At 45.3% G+C, this 17,865-nt stretch overlaps 1 long non-coding RNA gene across 1 annotated transcript in view; it reads right to left on the bottom strand.

The window, feature by feature from the left end:
• Positions 1 to 17,465, bottom strand: part of LOC137376019 (uncharacterized) — an 80,971-nt gene extending 63,506 nt beyond the window's left edge. Inside the window, exon 1 of the long non-coding RNA XR_010976121.1 lies at positions 17,194 to 17,465. This is a non-coding gene — a long non-coding RNA (uncharacterized lncRNA). The remainder of the gene's footprint in view (positions 1 to 17,193) is intronic.
• Between the last annotated feature and the right edge of the window lie 400 nt (positions 17,466 to 17,865).

The raw sequence follows: 17,865 nt of genomic DNA, 5'->3' as shown, positions 1-17,865 counted from the left end.
CCGATTTTATGTCCTCCCACACCTCCAAACTCATCCACATCATTCCCTTAAATTTCAGTCCCAAGTCTTTCATGTTCTGTTCAGCATCTTTTAAATGGGTCTTTGATGAACAATGAGGTGTTCCGGCTTCACAGAGTCCTTCCTATTGCCAGTGCTTAGCTATGGGCCTGTAAACTGGGAACGGAACATCGGTAGACGGCTCTTCAGGAATTTTCTTGAAGTTGGAATTGGCTTCATGAAAGAACTCCCCACATCAAAATAGCCGTTTTCATCTAAGCGTGGTATTTATTTCACCATTCAGTCAGAGAATTAACTTCTGACTTGCATATCAAATAGTTTTAGGCAAACAACCCAAGATTATGAAACAGTCATCTGCAAGTTATGCTGTCATTTAACATTTCAAAGATGTGAGAAAATGTCCAAAGCAATTGAAATAAGACTATGTGTAATTCAAGAAACTATCTGCTCCTCCCCAAACTAAAAGCTATCTCGAAGCAGATTTGTACATGGTGTTACTAAACAGTGTGCGTTGAAAATCAATATTTACATCTAATTGCTCTCATTTTAATTTAATGGCTTGATTACCAGCAGTTTCAACAGAATGTAAGTTGTGTCAGATATGACATCTATTTGAGCCTGAACTCAGCTTCCAGCCCCATATCTTGTCCAGCAGAAAGCCCACCTCTTTAATATTACCTGTCTCCCCACCCCCGCCTCAGTCCATCTGGTACATCCACATCCATGATTTTGTTACCTTCAGAATCAACTTTAGCTAAGCTCTTCTTGCCGACCTCCCATTTTACACCCTCCATAAACCTCAACTCTTCCTATAATCTGCTGCTCATAACCTAACTTGCACCAAGTCCTGTTCACCCATCACCCCTGTGCTCACTCACCTCAACACTGTTTCTACCCAAGTCTTGTGGTTAATGGAAATGTTTCTGATCAAACTCCTGTTGTGTGACTCTGACCATTGGTACTCTACACTTTCTTTCATCAGCTCTTGCAGGTTTGCTGTGTGTTCCGACATGTGTGGTATGAAGGAGATCATGTATTGGATCAAACCAAGGAAACTTCCCAACTCTCTCTATCTCTTGGGGCTTCCATCCCAGACAGAGCCGTAATTCTTTCAGGACTCTGCTTGATTCTGTCGTGTGCGTACACCATTCTGAAGAACTGGCATTCTGTCGCTTTCACAATGCATTTGTCTGCGTTTGGCTTAATCCCAGCTTTCCTGGTTCTCTCCATGGTTTCATGTAGATGGTTGTCATGACTTTTTCCATCTACACCATATATATGGATATCATCTGCTATGTCAACTGCTCCTTTATATCCCCTGTATGTCTCGTCTACTTTCTGCTGGAACATCATCCCACTCAGATTATACCAGAAGATTTTTCCTGAAAATCTGGAAGAAAATGGTTAGCCAAGGAAAGGTACTCTGAAACTGAACAATGTCATGCTAACAGTATATGGAGGAACTGAAATTTCGACATCTGGAAACAACTTAAATCAGAGGGATGCACAAAGGAAAAGATGTTAGCTGTATGTTCTACATCACTGAAACAGATGGTCCAGCTATCCTGGGGTTGAGCAGTTGACAAGAGCTGCAGATTATCTCAGTAAACCATGAGGTGAAGGAGGTGACACTGAGGGTTGAAGACAGTACAGCTATTGAAAAGCATCCTCCAATCAGAAGCAAAGAAGATCTGGTACAAATGTACCCAGAGTGTTTTGATGAGGCGGTTGGATGCTTTGAAGATTTTGAGGATCACATCACTATTGGCCCAACGATGAAACCAGTGATTCATCTGCCACGTAACATACCGGAAGAACTAAAAGGAAAGCTTTAAAGAGAGCTCCAAGAAATGGAAGAAAAGGTGGTGATCACCAGAGTCACAGAGCCTTCATACTGGGTAAATTCTATTGTGATGAGAGAGAAGCCAAATGGATGGTGAAGAATTTGCCTGGATCTCAAAGATCTCAACCAAGCAGTAAAGAGGAATCACTATCCTATTCCAACACTGGAAGAGATCACACGTTCGTCCCTTATTCTGCGTATCTTTTCCCAGTGATTGGCCTTTCCACAAGCTCTGCTGATTGATTCATGGGCGGGACATTTCCTTCTGTCTGTGAATCCATGTCGTCATCCACAGCTACTGTACGTCTTCTTCTCTGTTTGGTGTACATTCTTCTGTTGTTGTTACATTGCATCAACCCTGCTGCCTTTCTCTTGGCTTAACTGAAAGCCAACTGTTTGGGTAGTGAATGTCGTATCCATTGTCTCTCGAGATAAGGAGGCCCAAAAGAAACTGAAAGCCAACTGTTTGGGTAGTGAATGTCTTCATCTGTCTGCTCATGGTTTCATGTGCTCTGGCAGTGTCTACAGCCTGCGATATTGTGAGCTTGTCCTATCTGATTAGCACTTTCTATACTTCAGGATGAGCAGAACCCAAATGAGCTGATCTATCAGCCTTTCATCTGCGTCCTTAACTTTACATTTTCTGGCTGCATTTTTCAATCTTGTTACAAAATCGTCAACAGGCTCACCTAGTTCCTGTCTGAGGCCTTGAAATTCACATCAGTATATCCGATGATTCGATTTTGGCTGGAGATGGGTGCTGAATCTTTCAAAAGTTTTGTCTGGGTTTCTGTTGTCCTCTTCACTCAGCTCCCAGCTGTAAAATAAATGTAATCCTTTATCTCCTGCCCACAGAAGGATATAGCTGACCCTTTCCACTTCGCTCGTGTCTTTTAGGAAACTATTGAATGTCAATCTGCACTTTTGTTTAAACTTCTCAAATGCCTCTATGATATCATCAGCTTCCCAATTCATTATGGGCCATAGCTGTGCATTTATTGCTGTACCAGCCGACATTTTGTTTTTTTGTTTTCGCACAATTCACTCAGTTTTTCTTTCTCTCTGGCATTAATTTGGGACAATTTTTCCCAATCAAATTTAGCATTAAATTCATTTAAAATGTTTTGGGTTTACTCACAGACGCTTACTGCCACCATATTATGTCTCCTGGTTGTCTTCTGGTACCCATATGTTAGAAATAATCACACTTTATCCTTGGAAAGGCTGGAGTTCTTTGTTTGTTCATTCAGCTTCCATGCTGCCTGGTGGAGGACTGCCCCAGGCCAGTGTCTTATTACACATCACATGACTCTCTAGTGCTGCTGTGAATGTGGCGCCCTGGAACATTTACGTGTAACAATTCATTCCTAGCTAATTAGTTCCTAGCACTTTACAGATAATATAACAATATGTTACAAGAGTTAAATAAATTGGGAGAAAAGACAGGGTCAGGCCCAGGCCCAGTCTTTCTTCACAGGCCCAGTCCCTCATCATAGGCTCAGTTCTTCATCACAGGCCCATACCCACATCACAGGGACAGTCCCACATCACGCGCCATTCACCTAATGAACCAAGCTTTAGGCTAAATTTCCACTGGGATTCTCTAATTCAGCTGCCATCGATTCGACAGAAGACTTGTAGAAATCCCAGAAGAATGGAATCAGCTGTGTTAATGACATTTTGCTGAAATTTCCACAGATCTTCGGTGGTTTCCATGGATTGGGGAAAACCTTGAAAGAAATTTAACCCACTTCAGTCCTCTCCTCCAATTGGACAGAATAGTTAATGCTGCAAAAACCCGAATCCCAGTGAAGAAAGCCAATTCCCTTTTAATGCTTGCTAGCTGATATATGACTTAATGCCTGTAAGCTTAAAATAACCAACAATCAGTGTACCTGCCATCATCAGACTCTGTTTCAGATGACACATCCAATGCTTCTAACCTTCCCAGGAAAAGTGAGTAGTGCATTTTGAGAATTAACACATACCTTTGTTTGGGTTCTTAATATGCCAGTAACATCAGGCGGAGGAAGTTTAAGGCGCACTCCTTCTCTAGTTAGTAGCATGGAATAACAGAGGATACAGGATGTTTAAATTAAGGTCGCTTTAGGTTGATGAAGTACATGCAACCGGCATTTTAAGTGTGCCTCCTTCTATTAGGAATTGGTACCTCAAAAATGAATAAAGTAAAATGGATCAGATAGAGCCGTTGGATTCCTAAAAAAATCAATTTTCTACAATGGGCTACCCAATGCCTCAGTCAATAAGTGAGTAGCTCAGCTCTACTTGACAGGTTTGGTTTCAATTAGGCTCTCAAGCAACTAAAATTAACCTCAGCAAACCCGGGGAGGGGGGGATAAAACATCAGATGGGAATCCACTGGTGTCCCTGTACAGTGATGGTGGCTGACAAACATATGTGTGTGGATGTGAAGTGAGGACAAGATTAAGCTTGGCTTTGTTACTTGACAGTGAATATATGTAGTAATCATCAGCTAGAAGGTGTGTGCCTGCTCCAAAATATTTAAATATTTTATACAGCAGTACACAATAAATGTTGTGCGTCATCCACAACTTTCAATGGACAGTGTGGATTTAATTTTTCTCCTCTGTTGAAAATGATAACGTTTGTTGCCATATAAAGGATACTTCTTTGGGCCTCCTTATCTCGAGAGACAATGGATACGCGCCTGGAGGTGGTCAGTGGTTTGTGAAGCAGCGCCTGGAGTGGCTATAAAGGCCAATTCTGGAGTGACAGGCTCTTCCACAGGTGCTGCAGAGAAATTTGTTTGTTGGGGCTGTTGCACAGTTGGCTCTCCCCTTGCGACTCTGTCTTTTTTCCTGCCAACTACTAAGTCTCTTCGACTCGCCACAATTTAGCCCTGTCTTTATGGCTGCCCGCCAGCTCTGGCGAATGCTGGCAACTGACTCCCACAACTTGTGATCAATGTCACACGATTTCATGTCACGTTTGCAGACGTCTTTATAACGGAGACATGGACGGCCGGTGGGTCTGATACCAGTGGCGAGCTCGCTGTACAATGTGTCTTTGGGGATCCTGCCATCTTCCATGTGGCTCACATGGCCAAGCCATCTCAAGCGCCGCTGACTCAGTAGTGTGTATAAGCTGGGGGTGTTGGCCGCTTCAAGGACTTCTGTGTTGGAGATATAGTCCTGCCACCTGATGCCAAGTATTCTCCGAAGGCAGCGAAGATGGAATGAATTGAGACGTCGCTCTTGGCTGGCATACGTTGTCCAGGCCTCGCTGCCGTAGAGCAAGGTACTGAGGACACAGGCCTGATACACTCGGACTTTTGTGTTCCGTGTCAGTGCGCCATTTTCCCACACTCTCTTGGCCAGTCTGGACATAGCAGTGGAAGCCTTACCCATGCGCTTGTTGATTTCTGCATCTAGAGACAGGTTACTGGTGATAGTTGAGCCTAGGTAGGTGAACTCTTGAACCACTTCCAGAGCGTGGTCGCCAATATTGATGGATGGAGCATTTCTGACATCCTGCCCCATGATGTTCGTTTTCTTGAGGCTGATGGTTAGGCCAAATTCATTGCAGGCAGACGCAAACCTGTCGATGAGACTCTGCAGGCATTCTTCAGTGTGAGATGTTAAAGCAGCATCGTCAGCAAAGAGGAGTTCTCTGATGAGGACTTTCCGTACTTTGGACTTCGCTCTTAGACGGGCAAGGTTGAACAACCTGCCCCCTGATCTTGTGTGGAGGAAAATTCCTTCTTCAGAGGATTTGAACGCATGTGAAAGCAGCAGGGAGAAGAAATAAAGGATACAATAGCACAGTAATCATGTTATTGGACTAATAATCCAGAGGGGTGGACGAATGATCTGGAAACATGACTGATGGGGAATTTAAGTTCAATCTAATAAATCTGGAATAAAAAGCTGCTATCAGTAATGGTCACCGTGAAACTACCAGATTACTGTAAAACCCAATCTGGTTCACTAATGTCCTTTAGGGAAGGAAATCTGCTGTCCTTACCCAGTCTGGCCTGTATGTGGCTCCAAACTACAGCAATGTGGTTGAGTCTTAACTGTCCCCTGAAATGGCGTAGCAAGCCATTCAGTTGTATCAAAACTACTACGAAACTTGAAATAAGATTAAAAACTGGACATCAACCTAGGCATCAGATTCGGACACGACAAAGGCTCTGCAGCACATTCGACCCTGAAAAGTCTTCCTCAGTAACGTCTGGGTATTTGTGCCAAAATTGGGGAAGCTATCCCACAGACTAGACAAGCCTGATGCAGTCGTACTCACTGAGTCTTACCTTATAGTAATGTCCTCCTCTATCACCATCCCTGGGTATGTCCTATCCCACCAGAGGTGACAGCACAGTGGTATGCACTCGGGTGGAAGTCCTCCACATTGACTCTGGATCCCTCCTGCTGATTACCACTTATCGCCCTCCCTCAACTGATGAATCATTACTCTTCCATGTTGAACACCACTCGGAAGAAGCACTGAGGATAGCAATAGCACAGAATGTACTCTGAATTTGGGAGTTTAATGTCCATCGCCGAGAGTAATTAGAGACCAACATGAGGGAAAAACCTACTTGACCTTGCCCTCACCATTCTACCTTTTGCAGATGCATCTATCAATGACAGTATTGGTAGGAGTGACTACTGCACTGAGGACATCTTCCACTGTGTTGTGTAACACTAGAACTATGCCAAATGAGATAGATTCAGAACAGATCTAGCAGCTCAAAAATTGGGCATCCATGAAGCACTGTGGGCTATTAGCTGCAGCAGAATTTTATTTTACCACAATCTGTAACCTCATGGCACAGCATATACCTCACTCTACCATTAACATTGAGCTAGGAGACCAGCCCTGATTCAACGAAGAGTGGAGAAAAGCATGACAGGAGTAGCACCTGACATACCTAATAATGAGGTGCCAACCTGGTGAAGCTACAACACAGGAATACATGCATACTAAACAGCAGAAGCAGCATGCAATAGAAAGAGTTAAGCAATCCCACAACCAACAGATCAGATTAAATGTGTGAATGGTGATGGATAATCAAACAACTAATGGGAGGAGGTAGCTCCATGAAATTCCCATCCTCAATGATCGCAGAGCCCAACATTTGAGTGCATAGACACAGTTGAAGCATTTGCAACCACCTTCAGCCAGAAATGTTGAGCTCCCGACCAACACAGAAACCAGTCTTCAATTAATTTTTCAAGAAATGGCTGAGCGCAGTGGTTACAACAAAGGCTATGGGCCCTGACAACATCCCACTGTAGTGCTGAAGACTGGCATTCCAGCATTAACCATGCCCTTAGCCAAGCTGTTCCAGCACAGCTATGACACTGGCATCTACCTGGAAAAGTGGAAAATTGCCCAGAGCATGGACTCGATGGGCCGAATGAACTCCTTCTATGCTGTACATGACTCTATGACTCTCTATGGCTCTATGTCCTGTGTACAAAAAGGATAAATCCAATTTGATCAATTAACACTCCATCTGTCTACTCTCAACCATCAGCCAAATGATGGAAGGTGAGGTCAACAATGCACTCAAGTGGCACTTATTCACCAATAACCTGCTCACCATTGTTCAGTTTGAGTTCTGTCAGGAGCACTCAGCTCCAGACCTCATTACAGCCTTGGTCCGAACATGAGGTGAGAGCGACTGCCCTTCACATCAAGGCAGTATTTGACCAAGTGTGACATCAAGGAACCCGAGCAAAATTGGGAATCAGGGGAAATGTCTCCACTGGTTGAGTCATACCTAGCACAAAGAAAGATGGTTGTGATTGCTGGAGGCCAATCATCTCAGCCCTGGGACTAGAGTTCTTCAGTGTAGCATCCTAGACCCAACCATCTTCAGCTGCTTCATCAATGACCTTCCCTCCCATAGGATCAGAAGTGGGAATGATTGCTAATGATTGGCCCTGAACACTGTGCAGTCACAATTCCTCAGATACTGAAGCGGTCGTGCAGGTAGGTGAACCCACACCTCCCTTCTTATACTCTTAACTCTTAAGGTTCAGCCTGAACCTGTCCAGGTGGAGAAAATGGTCAAGGAGAACAACTGTTCTTTGAATAGTTTATTGCAAAATCAATCTAAGATCAATATCATACGCACAAACACCACTCCCTTCTGAACCGCACTCTCACTGTTAACCTTTTTCCCAAAATATACTTTATTGATAAAAATCTGTAAAAAAAAAAATACATTACAGAACAGTTCAAACAGCACCAAGTTGACATTCCAAAAAGTGCAAAGGAAATCAGTTTTCTTCAATACATGAGTGAGTTGCCTCAACCCTTCCATTCCATTTTACATGCCATGTACATTTTACGGCAAACCCATATTTGGTGTATACAGCCAGAGGGGTTTCCCATGGGTCCAGTCCCTCAGTTCACTATGGCAGGAGGACCTGACACAGTGGTCTTTCCCCATTGAGCCTTTGCAACAGCTACCCCAAGCTTTAGTGCGTCCCTCAGTACGTAGTCCTGGACCATGGAATGTGCCAGTCTGCAACACTCGGTCATGGACAACTCTTTGCGTTGGAAGACCAGCAAGTTTTGGGCAGACCAAAGAGCATCTCTCAACGAGTTGATGGTCTTCCAGCAGCAGTTGATGTTTATCTCGGTGTGCGTCCCTGGGAACAGCCCGTAGAGCACAGACTCTTGTGTTACAGAGCTGCTTAGGATGAACCTCAACAAAAACTACTTCATCTCTTTCCACACCTGCTTTACGAAGGCACTTCCAGAAGGATGTGGGCAACAGTCTCTTCCCTACCACAGCCACCTCGGGGGCAATGTGCGTAGGGGGTGAGAATCCAGGATCTGACGGGGAGGGCTCTTCTCAACACCCGCCAAGCTACACTTCAGTGCTTGTTTGAAAGTTCTGGTGATGAGGCATTCTGCCAAATGACTTTGGCAGTCTGCTCGGGGAACCATCCGACAGGATCCACCATCTCCTTATCCCATAGGGCCTTGAGGACGTTCCATGCAGACCACTGCCTGATGAATTGATGGTCAAAGGTGTTTCTTTGCACAAACCTTTCCACGAAGGATAGGTGGTTATGCACGGTCCAAATAGCTGGAGTGTTCTGCAGCAATGTGACTAGACCTATCCTTCGTAACACCGGTGACAAATAGAACCTCAGCACGTAGTGACACTTGGTGTTTGCGTACTGGGGCTCCACAAACAGCTTGATGCAGCCGCGCACAAAAGTGGTCATCAGGATGAGGGCAACATTGGATACGTTTTTTCCTTCTTTATCCAGAGCTTTGAACATCGTGTCCCTCCTGACCTGGTTCATTTTGCATCTCCAGATAAAGCAGAAGATGGCTCGAGTGACTGCCATAGCACAGGAGTGGGGTATGGGACAGACCCGCACCACATACATCAACAACGTGATCACCTCACACCTGATGACCAGGTTCTTACCCACAATGGAGACAGAACGCTGCTCCCACAGGCTCAGTTTATGGTGTACCATGGCTACTTGCTCCTTCCAGGTTTTGGCACATGCCCCGGCCCTTCCGAACCATATCCCCAGCACTTTTAGGTAGTCTGATCTGACGGTGAAAGGGACAAGGGATCGGTCGGCCATACCCAAAGAAAATGGCCTTGCTCTTGCCGCGATTTACTTTGGCTCCCGAGGCCAGTTCGAACTGGACAGCAGATCCTAGCAGAAGACGGCGACGTCGTCCATGTAGAGGGAGGCTTTGACCTGAGTGCCTCCACTGCCCGGGATTGTCACTCCTCTTATACCCGCATCCTTCCTAATGGACTCAGCAAAAGGTTCAATACAGCAAACAAACAAGGCTAGAGAGAGAGGACAGCCCTGTCTAACTCCAGATTTGATCGGGAAACTTTCTGATTCCCACCCATTGATTGAGACTGCACTGCTGATGTTTGTGTAGAGCAGTTTGTTGCAATTGCTGATTCCCTCCCCAAACCCGATTTTGGCGAGCACGTCCATAATGTGTGTGTGTGTGTGATATCCTGTCAAAGGCCTTCTCCTGGTCCAAGCTGATGAGGCAGGTGTCCACCTCCTCCGTCCCGTACATAGGCGATCGTATCCCTGAGTAGCACGAGACTATTGGAGATCTTCCTGCCGGGTACAGTACAGATCTGATCAGGGTGAATCACCAACTCCACAGCAGATTTAACCCGACTGGCGATGACTTTGGACAGAATCTTGTAGTCTACATTAAGCAGTGAGATAGGCCGTCAATTTCTAATTTCCGCTCTTTCTCCCTTCCGCTTGTAGATGAGGGTGATAATGTCTTTCCTCATGGATTCCAACATGCTGCCAACCAGAAGCATACTTTCATACACTTCCAGCAGGTCTGGGCCAATACAGTTCCACAGAGCTGAATACAACTCAACCGGTAAGCTGTCGCTTCCGGGAGTTTTACTCGTCTTGAAGGCCCTGAGGACTTTTGTCAGCTCGTCCAGAGTCAGCAGTAGAAATATAGAAACAAAGAAAATAGGAGCAGGAGTAGGCCATTCAGCCCTTCGAGCATGCTCCGCCATTCATTATGATCATGGCTGATCATCCAACACAGTAACCTGTTCCCGCTTTCGCCCCATACCCTTTGATCCCTTCAGACCCAGGAGCTATATTTAACTCCTTCTTGAAAACATACAATGTTTTGGCCTCAACTACTGTCTGTGGTAGTGAATTCCACAGGCTCACCACTCTTTGGATGAAAAAATTTCTCCTCATCTCAGTCCTGAAAGGTTTACCCCGTATCCTGAAACTATGACCCCTGGTTCTGAGCTCCCCACCATCAGGAACATCCTTCCTGCATCTACCCTGTCAAGTCCTGTTAGAATTTTATAGGTTTCTATGAGATCCCCCCTCACTCTTCTGAACTCCAGCGAATATAATCCTAACCGACTCAATCTCTCCTGATACGTCAGTCCCGCCATCCCAGGAATCAGTCTGGTAAACTTTTGCTGCACTCCCTCTATAGCAAGAACATCCTTCCTCAGATAAGGAGACCAAAACTGCACACAATATTCCAGATATGGCCTCACCTGCTCCTGTACTCGAATCCTCTCACTATGAAGGCCAACATACCATTTGCCTTTTTTACCACCTGTTGCATCTGCATGCTTACCTTCAACGACTGGTGTACAAGAACACCCAGTTCTCACTGCATATTCCCCTCTCTCAGTTTATAGCCATTCAGATACTAATCTGCCTTCCTGTTTTTGCTACCAAAGTGGATAACCTCACATTTATCCACATTATACTGCATCTGCCATACATTAGTCCACTCACTCAACCTGTCCAAATCACCCAGAAGCCTCTCTGCATCCTCCTCACAACTCGCCCTCCCACCCTGTTTAGTGTCAGCTGCAAATTTGGAGATATTACATTTAGTTCCCTCATTTAAATCATTAATACATATTGTGAATAGTTGGGGTCCTAGCACCGATCCCTGCGGTACACCACTAGTCACTGCCTGCCATTCGGTTTGTCCAGATTGTCCCACATGCTGTCATCTAAGACCTCCATGATAGATGACAGGAAGGACTGGGAAGCCATGCTGTCTGTGGGCTTCACGTCATATAGTCCAGCATAAAAGGATTTGCTGATCCTTTGTATGTCAGACTGCGAAGACGTGTTACCGAGCCATCCTCTTCCATCAGGCCGCTGATCACAGAGCTCCCTCTGTGTACCTTTTGGAAGAAGATACACGAGCGTATCTCACCCTGCTCAACGTAACAGACTCTGGACCGGAAGATGATATTGGCGGCCTCCGTGGCAAAGAACGAGGCCTGCTGGCTCTTCACCTCTTGGAGATCCTCCTTGACCTCGAACCCGATCGACTGCAGCCGGAGCAGATTTTGCCTTCTTTTCTTGAGTCGGGACATTTCCCTCTGTCTCTGTCTCATCATCTGAACACTTTTGAGGATAAAGAACCTTTTGATGTTCACCTTGATCGCTTCCCACCATTGCACCGGAGATTTAAAGAGGGGTTTCACGGTTCTCCAACCTTTGTAATCCCTTTTGAGTTCTTCAATGCAGTCACACTGTTAACCCTCAAATTGCTGCTTCTGTGCTGCTGTCTGCTGCTAATCCTACTGCTAAAACACAGATTCCTTTTTAAAACTACCAAAAAGAACGAAAATCGCACCCGTGACAATGGTTACCACAAATCCCTCCCATTTTTTGATGGCGCCTTCTTACATTTTGCAATAGTCTTACATCCTAGGTTCATGAATAGCCCATTAACATATGAAAGTGTTTCGATGGGGAGGGTTCTGCCTTATCAACATCATCAGAATTCACTCTAATGAAACAGTTCTCTGGTATTAGCATTTCCAAGAAATGTGGAGGCACAGCCAGACACAGTGGTTCCATAGCTCATTAGCAGATAAGAATTAGTTACAGTTCTATAGCAGTACACAGCAATCCAAAAAAATCATTCAAATCTTGGATAGACGCATTTCATTGTGTGGCTTAATTGCCTCTGCCATCTTTTGACACGCATATTGAAGAAGTCACTCTTCTCTTTTCAAGGATTTTTTTTAGGTCCAGTTCCAACGTTCCATGGAATGCTGGGGCCAATTTCTGAAAACTGTTCTTTACAAACAGCCTTTTTTGCAGAACCTGCTTTTGGGCTTTAAAATATTGTTTTCTTTTAAGTTGAATGCCCTCTTGCTGAAGGACTGGTTACAGGACTCAACTCCCAAGTGACTGATGTTCTGACTCCTCAGAGTATCTTCTTCTTCTTTGGCCTCCTTGACTCGAGAGACAACGGGTAAAGGCCTGGAGGTGGTCAGTGGTTTGTGGAGCAGTGCCTGGAGTGGCTATAAAGGCCAATTCTAGAGTAACTGTCTCTTCCACAGGTGCTGCAGATAAAATTGGTTGTCGGGGCTGTTACACAGTTGGCTCTCCCCCCGCACTTTTTCCTGCCAACAGCTAAGTCTCTTCGACTTGCCACTCTTTAGCCCCGCCTTTATGGCTGTCCGCCAGCTCTGGCGATCACTGGCAACTGACTCCCACGACTTGTGATCAATGTCACAGGACTTCATGTCGCATTTGCAGACGTCTTCAAAGCGGAGACATGGATGGCTGGTGGGTCTGATACCAGTGATGAGCTCACTGTACAATGTGTCTTTGGGGATTCTGCCATCTTCCATGTGGCTCACGTGGCCAAGCCATCTCAAGCGCCGTTGGCTCAGTAGGGTGTATATGCTGGGGATGTTGGCCGCCTCGAGGACTTCTGCGTTGGCGATACAGTCCTGCCACCTGATGCCAAGGATTCTCCGGAGGCAGCGAAGATGGAATGAATTGAGACGTCGCTCTTGGCTGACATACATTGACCAGGCCTCGCTGCCGTAGAGCAAGGCACTGAGGACACAGGCTTGATACACTCGAACCTTTGTGTTCCGTGTCAGTGCGCCATTTTCCCACACTCTCTTGGCCAGTCTGAACATAGCAGTGGAAGCCTTTCCCATGCGCTTGTTGATTTCTGCATCGAGAGACAGGTTACTGGTGATAGTTGAGCCTAGGTAGGTGAACTCTTGAACCACTTCCAGAACGTGGTCACCGATATTAACGGATGGAGCATTTCTGACGTCCTGTCCCATGATGCTCATTTTCTTGAGGCTGATGGGCAGGCCAAATTCGTTGCAGGCAGCCGCAACCCTGTCGATGAGGCTCTGCAGACACTCTTCTGTGTGGGATGTTAATGCAGCATCGTCAGCAAAGAGGAGTTCCCTGATGATGACTTCCATACTTTGGTCTTCACTCTTAGACGGGCAAGGTTGAACAACCTGCCATCTGATCTTGTGTGGAGGAAAATTCCTTCTTCTGAAGACTTGAACGCATGTGAGAGCAGCAGGGAGAAGAAGATCCCAAACAGTGTAGCTGCGAGAACACAGCCCTGTTTCACACCACTCAGGATAGGAAAGGGGTCTGATACTCCTCAGAGTATCAGACACTTTTAAACCAACTTCTCCTGTTTCTTGCTGAGCCAGGACCTCACACATGAACTTTCGCAGTCAGCTTTTAAAGTTGAATGAATTCTTGCTGAACGACCAACTAAAGGTGTGCCCACATGTAGCAAGGTAAGGTGAGAGTGACTGCCCTTGACATCAAGGCAGCATTTGACCAAGTATGGTATCAACGAACCCTAACAAAACTGAACTCAATGGGAATCAGGGGGAAAACTCTCCACTGGTTGGAGTCATACCTAGCGCAAAGGAAGATGGTTGTGGTTGTTGGAGGTCAATTATCTCAGCTCCAGAACATCACTGCAGGAGTTCCTCAGGGTAGTATCCTAGGCCCAACCATCTTCAGCTGCTTCATCAATGATCTTCCTTCAATCATAAGGTCAGAATTGGGGATGTTCGCTAGTGATTGCGCAATGTTCAGCTCCATTCGCGACTCCTCAGATACTGAAGCAGTCCATGTAGAAATGCAGCAAGACCTGGACAATTATCAGGTTTGGGATGAGAAGTGACAAGTAACATTCGGGCCATACAAGTGACAAGCAATGACCATCTCCAACAAGAGAGAATCTAACCATCTCCCTTTGACATTCAATGGCATTATGATCGCTGGATTCCCCCACTACCAACATCCTAGGGGTTACCATTGACCAGAAACTGAACTGGAGTAGCCTTATAAATACCGTGGCTACAAGAGCATGTCAGAAGTTAGGAATCCTGCTGCGAGTAACTCACCTCCTGATTCCCTAAAGCCTGTCCACCATCTACAAGGCACAAGTCAGGAATGTGATGGAATATTCTCCACTTGCCTGGATGGGTGCAGTTCCAACAACACTCAAGAAGCTCGACACCATCCAGGACAAAGCAGCCTGCTTGTTTGGCACCCCATCCACAAAAATTCACTCCCTCCAGCACCAATGCACAGTGGCAGCGGTGTGTATCATTTACAAGATACACTGCAGCAACGCACCAAGGCTCATTAGACAGTACCTTCCAAACCCGCGACCCCTACCACCTAGAAGGACAAGGGCAGCAAATGCAAGGGAACACCACAACCTGCAAGTTCTCCTCCAAATCACACACCATCCTGACTTGGAACGAGATCGCCGTTCCTTCACTTCGCTGGGTCAAAATCCTGGAACTTCCTTCCTAACAGCACTGTGGGTGTACCTACCTCACATGGACTGCAGTGGTTCAAGAAGGCAGCTCACCACCAACTTCGCAAGGGCAATTAGGGATGGGCTATAAATGCTTCCCGAGCCAGCGACGCCCACATCACATGAATGAATTTTAAAAAACACTGACGCGCAGTGACAGCAGTGCATACCCATGACAAGATGCACAGCAGCAACTCAACAAGGCTCCTTCGACAGCACCTTCTAAACCCATGACCTCCACCACCTGGAAGAACAAAGGCAGTAGACACATGGGAACACCACCAACTGCAAGTTATCCCCAAGTCACACACCATCCTGTCTTGGAACTATATCACCGTTCCTTCATTGTCGCTGGGTCAAAATCCTGGAACTGCTCCCTAACAGCACTGTGGGAGTACCTACAACAGATGGACTACAGTGGCTCAAGAAGGTGGCTAACAACCAACTCCTCAAGGATGGGTAACAAATGCTGGACTTGCCAGCAACACTCACATCCCAACAACGAGAAGTAAAAATAATTTCAGAGGTGAGGCGAGAGTGACTGTACCTCAAGGCAGCATTTGACTAAGTGTGGCATCAAGAAGCTCTAGTAAAATTGAAGTCAATGGGAATCAGGGGGAAAACTCTCCATTGGCTGCAGCCATACTTAGCACAAAGGAAGATGGTGGTTGTTTTTTGAAGGCCAATCATCGCAGCCCTAGGACATCGCTGCAGGAGTTCCTCAGGGCCCAACCATCTTCAGCTGCTCCACCAACGACCTTCCCTCCATCATAAGGCCAGAAGAGGGAATGTTCGCTGATGATTGCACAGTGTTCAGTCCATCCACAATTCCCCAGATACTGAAGCAGTCCGTGCCCGCATGCAGCAAGAACTGGAGAACATTCAGACCTGATAAGTGGCAAGTAACATTTGTGCCACAAAGTGCCAGTCAATGACCATCTCCAACAAGAGAAAATCTTACCATTTCCCCTTGGCATTCAATGACAACACCATCAACAATTACCCCACCATCAACATTCTGGAGTTACTATTGACCAGAAACTGGAGCAGCCACATAAATATTGTGGCTACAAGAGCAGATCAGAGACTGGGAATTCTGTAGTGCCTGACTTACCTCCTGACTCCCCAGATCTTTTCCACCATCTACTAGGCATAAGTCAGTAATGAAATACTCTTCACTTTCCTGGATGAGTGCATCTCTAACACTCAAGAGGTTTGATTCTATCCAGGACAAAGCAGCCTGCTTGATCGACACCCCATCTAAAGCATTCTTTCCTTCCACCACCAGTACATTGTGTCTGCAGTGTGTGCCATCTACAAGATGCACTGCAGCAACTTACCAAGGCTTCTTTGGCAGCATCCTCCAAACCCGCAAACTCTATCACCTAGAAAGTCAAAGGTAGGAGACGCATAGGAAGACCAATAATTTTAAGCTCCTCTCCAAGTTCTGCACCATTTTGACTTGGAAATATATCACCGTTCCTTCATCGTCGTTGGGTCAAAATCCTTGCACTCCCTACCTCACAGCTCTGTGGGAGTACCTTCACCACAAGGGTTCAAGAAGGTGGTTCATTACCACCATCTCAAGGGCAATTAGGGATGGAAATAAGTGCTAGCCTTGCCAGCAACGCCCATATCCCATGAATGAATAAATAAAGGTGCAAAGCAGGAGAACTGTTGGCTGCATACAAATCTTGAAGTGTAACATCTTCTGCAAATAATGTGCAGTGAGAAGTAAAGACTAAACATGTGTTTGTGTTGTTGTATTGAATAGAAAGATAAATGAAACACTGTGCTAGCAGTTATCGACAAAGTAAAATGAATATTTTTGTTTCTTTATTTCTGTCTATACATGGGTAGATGGTTAGAGTCCAATCATTTGCAGCTGCTTGTTAGCAAATCTGACTCTTGTCAACTTTTGTGATACTTCTGTAATATCCTCATTGTGTTCCAATTCCAGCACATTATAGTTCTTTTGTGAAATTATTCTGGCAAACCTCTTTGGAGTTTTCTACCACTGTAAGTTAAATTGCAATCATATCTATATATAGCAATGTTAGATGATTGATAGTCATATCCACATATTACATGAAATAATTGAGATATCCATATGTGAGATATACATCTATAGAAATTTGAAACAATTGGCAATCATGACCATATTTAGCAGTGAATGGTAATTGGTAATGATCCTCATTGCTTACCTTGGTATTTTTCTTCAAATTGGGCATCTCTTTTCATACATTCATGTTGCCACAGGATTGACTCTCATACCCCTGGACCCCAAGATTAGTGCTGGGTTGCCTTTTCAATTCTCAGAAGGAACTTCATCGTTGTCTAACTGCATCCACAATAATCTCCTGAACCTTATCTTTGGAGGGCGCATTAAATCAGTGATGAGCAATTGATCAATGGCACTGCATTTACAGTCAGAGCACTCCTTTCATTCTTCATGTTTGTGAACGCAACAGCTGGACTGATGGATTCAATGTTATTTTTAATGTCTAAACTCTGTTAAGGAGTAAGCAGGTAATTCAACCACACTTGGGAGCTGCATTCTGCTTGGCTGATCATTTATGCATTAGTGCAAGAAACAGGCAGTCAACAATTGAAAATTGCCCCCAGTGTTATTGTAAATTCAATGAGTGTCAGTTTGACTTTAGACGGCAATGTAAAATGTGTGATATCAACTTGGCTGCTTGTTAAACCCTCTCCCCATTTATGTTTCGATTGAAGTCAATCAGGAGAGGTGTTTAACGGATGGCCCAGCCTATTATCATGTGTTGCACTCTATTGTCTAAAATCAAAACCGCCCCCAGTATCTTTGTGTGGGCCAATCTATTTGTCCTATTCTTTAGCCTATCCTAAGCATCTCA

This window comes from Heterodontus francisci, chromosome 12 (assembly GCF_036365525.1).
Source record: "Heterodontus francisci isolate sHetFra1 chromosome 12, sHetFra1.hap1, whole genome shotgun sequence".
In the NCBI taxonomy this organism is placed as follows: Eukaryota; Metazoa; Chordata; class Chondrichthyes; order Heterodontiformes; family Heterodontidae; genus Heterodontus; species Heterodontus francisci.
Note: the sequence above shows the minus strand (reverse complement) of the source record. Positions and strands in the feature narration are given on the sequence as shown.